This window comes from Dipodomys merriami, unplaced genomic scaffold (assembly GCF_024711535.1).
Source record: "Dipodomys merriami isolate MVZ:Mamm:240054 unplaced genomic scaffold, mDipMer1.0.p SCAF_183, whole genome shotgun sequence".
Classification (NCBI taxonomy): Eukaryota; Metazoa; Chordata; class Mammalia; order Rodentia; family Heteromyidae; genus Dipodomys; species Dipodomys merriami.
The window spans coordinates 1,032,367-1,041,267 of record NW_027203193.1 but is presented as its reverse complement, the minus strand read 5'-3'; positions in this window follow the sequence as shown (position 1 = coordinate 1,041,267).

Here is an 8,901-nt window from a genome sequence, read left to right as displayed (position 1 = left end):
CAGGCAGCTGGTGAGAGCTTGATGCTCCCTTTATCTGTCATCGGTCCCCTGCTGCATGCGGGCTGGTGAACATTGTAAATCACTTTCTGCCCAAACCAACCTCTGTATGGGTGCCTTGTGGATCTCTAGCTCCCTTTTCATTGCTGTGTGCAGTTGGGCTATCTTCTCTCTTACTCCTGTTCATCCTGCAGGTCAGTCTTTCCTGCTTCAGTGGTTGGATCTTGGCACAGAGCACCTCTTTTTTTCTTTTGCTGGGATCCAGGGTGGGCACCTCATGTCTGTACACCTCTGCAGATCCTTGGTGTTATCGGGACCATTGACACTCTGGACCCTGGTGGTTGCGGCTGTGTCCAAAGGCAGGGGAGGCCCATGGTCAGCATCACATTTGGCTGGACTCTCCTTTGAATCATACTTCACAGTGGCGTTTGTCTTGGGGATCCTTCACTTTTTCATGCTCTTGGTTTTCTTGAATGTTGCAGATCTGTTGGGAGGATTCTTCTGCCAGTGTTCTTGTGGCAATTTCATGCTCACAGCTCTTTCATGGAGTCCTTTTGTTTCAGACATCAGAGCGCTGGGACAGGAAAATGGGCTGGCCACTTTCCCATGGTCTGGAAATCCTCTATTCACCCACTCACTGTCTAGGACCTCAATTTCCTACTCTACTCCAATGTGGCCTCGAGTATCTTGCTCACCACTCATCCACCTCTACCTTCTTTAACTGCTAGTAGTGGTGTCATCCAACTGAGGGAATCCAGGTGCTACCGGGCAGCAAGGAATATGGGCGTGGCCACCATTTTTGTTTCCCATTGGTCAGAAAGAACCATAAAAGAATAGGGGTGTGGACGGAATCCTGTGATGCAGGAAGAATGGTCAGAGTCAAGATGACAGCACCCATTTCACATGAAATTCTGTCCAATCCAGTTGGGGACATGAGGGTGACCTGCTTTAGCTGGATGGCTGCACAGATTGTTGTGTATGTCTGTTTGTTGCCAGTCCCTGACCTTGAATTCAGGATCTGGGCACAGTCCTTGAGCTGCTTTTGCACAAGGCTAGCTCTCAACTAGTGAAGACACATGGCTCTACTTCTGGCTTTGTTGGCACAGAAGTTGGACAGGGGTCTCAATGACTTTCCTGCCTAGGGTGACTTTGACCATGATCCTCCTGTCACAGCTTTGCAAGTATCAAGGAGGACTGCTGAGAGCCATTGGTGCCTGCCTAATCATTGGTCTTGCTGATGTTCTTGGACAAACTGGTGATTTCCTTATCCTCGGGTTAAAGAGGTGAGAGCTGGAGCCAATATCCTGGTCCTGCCACCTCCAAATGGCAGGTGATCCTAAAAAACTCAATCCTATCCATATGAATACCAATGGCATGTGATATATGTGATTAAATGGGCAGCTCATGAATCATTCTAGGATAAAATTATACACAATTATATTATAGGACACTGATCAATTTTAATTAATACTTTATGAAGCATTTAAACAATCACATTCATTAAATGGAGGCAGAATGAAATACCTAAGAATTGGATATCACATAGTATACAGCTGCCATTTTTTCTGTCAGGACTTGGATCAGAACTCATGGTCTGGGTAACTCTTTTGCACTGTGTGGAAAGGGGAAGCTCACCTCCTTGAAGTCATGAAATTCAAGTCTGTTCCTTAGACCTGAAATCAATCCCCAGCACTAGAAAACATCCTGTTCATGTACATTTTAAATATATGACTTATATTTATATACATAGGTTGACTTCATATAGCACTCAGTGTATTCATTGTTAATTTTTGTTTTATTCATGTGTTGGCCATATATTTTATTGACTGTTATGGCACATAGAACATTGATTCCATAGGATATAGGTCTGCATATATGTTCCACTTCATACCTGACTGCCAGGACTTTCACAAAAAAGGAAAAAGTTTGTCACTATCAGCTTCTTACTCCATGATTCATTTTTTGGGAGTGCTGGCATCTGAACTCATGGCCTACAAGGCCAAATTCATGAATGGGTGAGTGTCACACGCCATCCTGGGGAAAATTGAACTGACAGGCTGTTCCTAGGACCTTAGATCAAGCCCCAAGGTTTGACAAAATAAGAACAGCGTGACACCCAGATGGTATTATGCTAATAAATACATATCTTTATAGAGTGCCAGACATGTCTACACATTATTCAGTTATGTAGGCTACATTCCTACCAATTCTTGTGTATTTATTATGCCTCCTTGTAATTCATGTTATTGTTTTCATCCTTACTAAACTATTAATTAAATCAGTGTCCTGAAATTATTGCATCTCTGTAAGAAATAGTATTCTTTTAATGCTTCATATTAAATAAAATCAGTCTACTGAAATCATGATGTCTAATTTTATACGAGTAGTATTCACGATCAGCTCATTCAACCGTGCCATTGATAGCATTCCATCATTATTACTATGGATGGGAACCAGTCTCTTAGGATCTCCAACATCTGTAAGTAGCATTACTGGGATTTACCTCTAGGCCTACATTGCTGTGCGAGACTATGGCTTCCCCAATAGCCCTCCATCCTTCAGCAATGCAAGGTGAAGCACCCTTTAGAGCCATGTCATTCAGACCCAAATGGTCACAGTGCAAAGGAATAAAATGTAAAAACGCAATCCTGCTACTTTTTTCTTTTGGGGGGGGGGTCGGTCATAGGGCTTGAACTCTGGGCCTGGGCGCTGGGCCTATGGTCTTCAGTTAAAGGCAAGCACTTTACCACTTGAGTCACAGCACCACTTCCAGTTTTCTAGTTTCTTGGAGATAAGTGTATCACGGATTTCCTTGCTTTGAACCGAGATACTCAGATCTCAGCCTCTTTAGTAGTTAGGATTACAGGTGTGAGCCACCGGCGCCTGGCTCTGCCACTTTTTTTCTGTGCATAGGTTTTCCCAGAACAAGGCCTGGAGGTCTAGGATCCCAGGATCAACTGTGGCTCTGTGGCTGCACTGCAGCCTAGGGTGATAGAAGCTGAGGCAGAGCGCCATGATCTGAGTTCAAGACCTTGCTTCACAAAAAAAACACAACCCCCCCCTACACACACACAAAAAAAATTTAGCTCACTGGCTTGCAATTCTCACTATTTTTTCTACTTTGGATTTGAACTCAGGGTCTTCGTAACTCTGCAGCACTGTGGATGAAGGGGAAGCTCACCATGTTTGAAGACAAGAAAGTTGGGCCTCATCCCTAGGCCTGAATTCAATCCCCAGCCCTGGAAAATATACTGTTTATATACATTATAAAGATAGGATTTGTACTTACCTATAGATGTTTAGGCCATATTGTGGTTATTTATTGTATTTTTGTTTCATTCATTTATTTACCTTTTATTGACTGTGATGACACACATTCCATTTATTATATTGATGACATCCCATCACATAGTATCTAAATTTGTAGACATGTTCTCCATCGTGTCTGACACCCAGGACTCTCAGAGAATAGGAAAACAGGTGTCACAGTCGGCTTCTTACTCCATGATCCAATTGTTTGCAGTGCTGGGATCTGAACTCAGGGCCTAGGAGACCCAGTTCATGAATGGGTGTGCCAACACGGCAACCTCTAGCCAAGGAAGCTGCCAGTCAGTTCCCAGACCCTGAGATTGAGCCACAGGTGTGAACAAAATAGCCATACATGGGTAGGCAGGTGGTATATATCAATAAATATATATTTGTATAGAATTCCAGAGACATCTACCTAGGATTCAACATCAACTACTTTCCTACCAACTCTTGGGTATTTATTATGCCTCCATTGAAGGAATAGTATTGTTTTCATGCTTAATAAACCAGGCATTAAGATCAATCAACACCCTAGGATCATTGCATCTAATTTTAGACTAGAACTTTTCCCCCCAGAAACTTCTTATTCAATCATGAGTTTGCTAACATTCCATCATTATTCCCATGCATAGGAATGAGTCTCGTGGGAAGACCCCCATTGGTAGGTATCAGGACCAGTATTCAAAATCAGGGTCTATGATGACATATGGGCCTGTGGCTTCCTCGATAGTCCGCTAGCCGTGGCCAATGCAAAGTGAAGTACCTTTGTAGCCTTGTAATTTGGACCCAGGTTGGTCACCATGCAAAGGAAGAAATTGTAAAAAATCCATCCTGTGGCGATTTTTCTGTGTGTGGTTTGTTTTTGACTCCTGCAAGGCTTCAGGGCCTAGGATCACAGGGTTGACTATGGGCCTGTGGCAGCCCACCAGGCTAAAGTGATCGAAGCTGAGGCACGGTTGCCATGAAGTGAGTTCAAATCCTTTGGTTAGCCAAAAACAAAAAACAAAAAACAAAAAACAACAAAATTCTAAAAACTAATAAAGCACCCTAGTTCAGAATTCACACCATTTTCTGCCACAGCTCAGATTCCAACTCAGGTCTAGGTAACACTATAGCACTGTGGGGGAAGGGGAAGCTTACCATCCTTGAAGACTACAAGGTCAGGCCTGCTCCCAGGGCCTAAATTGAAGCCCCAGCACTGGCAAAAATCATATGCCCATCTATTTTAAACATAGGATCTCTATTCACATACATTTGTTCAGTACAATTATTCTTTTTATTGTGTATCTTAGTCACGGATGCAATTTGTTTATTGAGCATGATGACAGATATAACTGTGCTAGCATGGATGACAATCTATTCCCATGTCTATAGAGTTGCTTAAGCGTTCTCCATCCTAGCTGAAACCCAGAACTTTCACAGGACAGGAAACAGGTGGATGGATTGGATTCTCACACCTGCATTCCTCTTTTGGCAATGTTGGGATTTGATCTCAGAGCCTAGCAGGGCCAATTGGAGAAAAGGTCAAGGTGAAGACACCATGATATGAGCATCTAAGGAACTAGGCTGTTCCCAGGATCTGAGATTGATTCCTGGGGATAGGGCAGGTGGAGAGCACAATAGTCATCCATTCATAAGCTGAAGAAACTATGCATATTTGTTTAGAATAGGAGAGATGGCGACCTGTGATGGAATCCAATCTACCTTGTAACTACTGATTCTTGGATCTTTCCCGATGCCTCCATTTCATGACTGTGATGATTATGGTCACGCTTCATCAATTCTCCATTAAAAATAATTGATACCCCAGGAATCTTGCCTATCAGTTCCTGCTCACATCCTGCAGGAACTACTCATTCAAGGATGAGATTGATCACATTCCATGACTCTTCCTAGGTCCAGAAACAAGTATCTCAGGATCTCACGCCAATCCCTCAATGTAGGGGGGCTGATTGGGATTCGACCTCTGGGCCTCTTTGCCTGGATGGCCTGCGGCTTCCCCAACAGCTGCAGGCCTTCAGTCACTCCAGGTAACCTTCACTCTGTAGGTCTCCGGTTTCAGACACACCATGGTCACTGTACAAAGGAAAATGAACATAAAAACACCAGGTGGAACTTACCACTGCTTTTTTTCCACACACAGCTTTCTTTTTTTCTGCAAGCTCTGGAGTCCTAGGATTCGAGGATGGGCTGTAGGTCCAGAGGCCACAGCATAGGATGATAGAAGCTGAGGCAGAGTTGCCACTACTTGAGTTCGAGCACTGGGTCTGTGAAAAAAAAAGAATATATATATATATATATATATATATATATATATATATATATATATTTATACACACATATATGAATGAAGCATCTTAGTGCAGAATTCGAGCCATTTTACTGCCAGAGCTGAGATTTGAACTCAGGTCTGGGTATCTCTGTTGCACTGTTGGGGAAGGGGAAGCGAACCATCTTTGAAGACTACAAGGTCAGGCCTGTTGCCAGGGCCTAAATTGAAGCCCAACACTGCCAAAAATCATATGCCCAACTATTTTACACATAGGGTCTCTGTTTACATACATATGTGGAATGTATCATGCTTTCAGTGTAGTTATTCTTTTTATTGTGTGTCTTAGCCAGGGATGCATTTTGTATTTTATTGAATATGATGACAGATATAACTGTGCTTAAATGGATGACAACCTATACCCATGTCCATGGACTTGCCTATGTCTTCATGCTAGCTGAGACAAAGGACATTCACAGGACAGGAATACAGGTCGACCTATGGGTTCTCACATCAGGATTCTGCTTTTGGCAATGTTGGGATTTGAACTGAGTGCCTAGCAGGACGAATTGGTGAAAGACTCAAGGTGAGGACACCAGCATGTGAGCAACTGAGGAGCTAGGCCATTCCCAGGACCTGACAATGAACCCCAGGGAGGGCCAGGATAGGCATAAATTCATACTTCAACATAGGATCTGTATTGACATATATGTGTGGGCAGCATCTTGCACTCCGTGCATTTCTTCTCCTTAATTTGTGTCTAATAAATGGAGGTATTTTGTATTTTACTGAGTATGGTGACAGATATAGCTGTCCTGACATGGATGATGACCTGTTCCCATGGTTATAGGGTTGCCTATGCATTCATTCTCCATCCTAGCTGAGACCCAGGACTTCCACATTAGAGGAAATCAGGCACAATGACTGGCTTCTGACATCAGGATGAATTTTTTGTCAGGCCTGGAATTTGAACTCAGGTCTGGGTAACCCCGTTGCACTGTGGGGGAAGGGGAAGCTCATAATCCCTGAAGACTAGAATGTCAGGCCTGTTCTTGGGCCTGATTTGAAGCCCCAGCAGTGGACAAAGCTTACCTTTTTTAAACATGTAAACATATTTACATACAGGTGTGGTATGCATTTTGCTTGCAATGTATTTTTAAATTTTGAGTCTTATTCATGGATGTATTGTGTATTTTATTGAGAATGGTAACAGGTATATCTGTGCTGCCATGGATGACAACCTATTCCCATGGCTATAGAGTTGCCTATATAGCATTCTTCATCCTCGATGAGGCCCAAGACCTTCACAGGACAGGAAATGATGTGAACCATTGGTTTCTCACATGAGGATGAATCTTTTGGCTGTGCTGCGCTTTGAAGTCAGAGCTTAGCAGGCAGACTTGGGGAATGGATCAAGGTGAGCACACCAGCCTGTGAGCCACTAAGGTGCTAGGCCGTTCACAGGACCTGAGCTAGTGCCCCATGGGGGTCAATATACTCATGAATTTAAATATACTCATAATTTAAAGACAGGAGCTATATTTCCATACATGAGTGGGAGGCATCTTGCTTTCAGTGTACTCATTCTCTTGATTTCGTGTCTTATTCATGGATGCAATATGTATTTTAATGAGTGTGATAACAACATGGCTGGCAACCAATTCCCATGAGTATAGAGTTGCCTATATAGCATACTCCCATTCACAGCATAGGAAAACTGGTGCAACCATTGGCTTCTCATATCAGGATGAATCTTTTGGTAGTGCTGGGATTTGAACTCAAGGGCTAGCTGGCTCAAGTGATGGATGAGTCATGGTGAGCACACCAGCATGTGAGCCAGTAAACATCTAAGTCTTTCCTGGGACCTGAAATCAAGCCCCGGTGGGCGTTATAGTAGTCATAAATTCAGAATTTAAACAGAGGATCTCTATTTCCATACATGGGTGGGCAGCATCTTGGGTTCGGTGTAGTTATTGTCTTTATCTGGTGTCTTACTCATTGATGTATTGTGTATTTTCTTGAGCATAGGATGACAGATATAACTGTGGTGACCTGGATGACAAGCTATTCCCATGAGTATAGAGTTGCCTATGCATTTTCCATCCTAGCTGCAACCTAGAACTTGTACAGCACAGAAGAACAGGTGCAACGAATGGTTTCTCACATCAGGGTGAATTTTTGGAAGTGCTGTGATTCGAACTCGGGTCCTAGGAGGCCCAACTGCCCAATGGGTCCACATGAGCAAACCAGCCTGTGAGCCACTAAGGAACTGGGCTGTTCCCAGGAGCTGAGATCAAGCCCCAAGGAGGCCACAAGAGTCCTCCATTGCGGCGAATGCCTTCTCGACCAGCGAGGAAGAACGACCACCACACCAGGAGTCTTCTCAGATCACACTTTACTGGAGAGCCTTCTTACATGTAGGAGAGCTTGAGCGCGAGAGAGAGCGCACAAAAAAAATGGCCACTTATATAGGGAATAGGGACACGTGTCGTTCTACTATTGGTCGTCTGCCTTTCACCGTCACCAAGTGCCACGGGATTGGCTGGGGACTCTACGTGACTCGCGCATGCGCAAAGCCCAGGACCCACCGTCCCACCAAGCACTGCCTAATATGGAGTTGTTTACCTCAAAGCTGCAAGGGAGTGGGCGGAGTCTAATTGCGTTCGCACTGGCTCCCCGCAGTTCCCCCTTTTTGTTTTTTGGCAACAGGTAAGAGTAGAGGTTGGGCCTCTGTCTAAAACATTAATGAGAGGACCTTGCACTGGCCTTCGCCTGAGGGGCGCCTTCCCCAGTGATGACCAGGCCCGTCCGATGCCTTTTTTGCAGAGGTGGGATCTTGGGCATCAACCCACTTGCAACCCAACATGCTCTTCTTGAGGAGATGGTCCTCCTCAATTGCAGTGCACTTGCCTCGCACCCTGTCCCAAATTGCAAGTTGCATACCTGTCCCGGTCCAATGGGATCCCCTGATCCCTTGGCGTGCTAAGGCTATGCCTCTCAGGGCCGACAGCCAGATCTGGGGTGAGGATCCACTCTCCAAAGCGGCTAATGCTTGCGAGATAACAACCTTGTCCCTTCTGGTTTGGGCTCGAAGGCGACAGACCAACCATAGGCAGACCACGCATCCTCCCAGGCAGCAGGCTAAAAACATTCCGACTCCCACCCACTCTTTAAACCAGGAGACTGCAGAGGAGATCCAAGACTGGAGTCCCTCCACGAATCCAGGGTCCACTTGCATTGAATTCACGGTCACGATGGCAATCCACAGCTGATCCAGCATTTCATCAAACTCACCAGTCCAGTTACCTAGAAGATAACTCGACAAC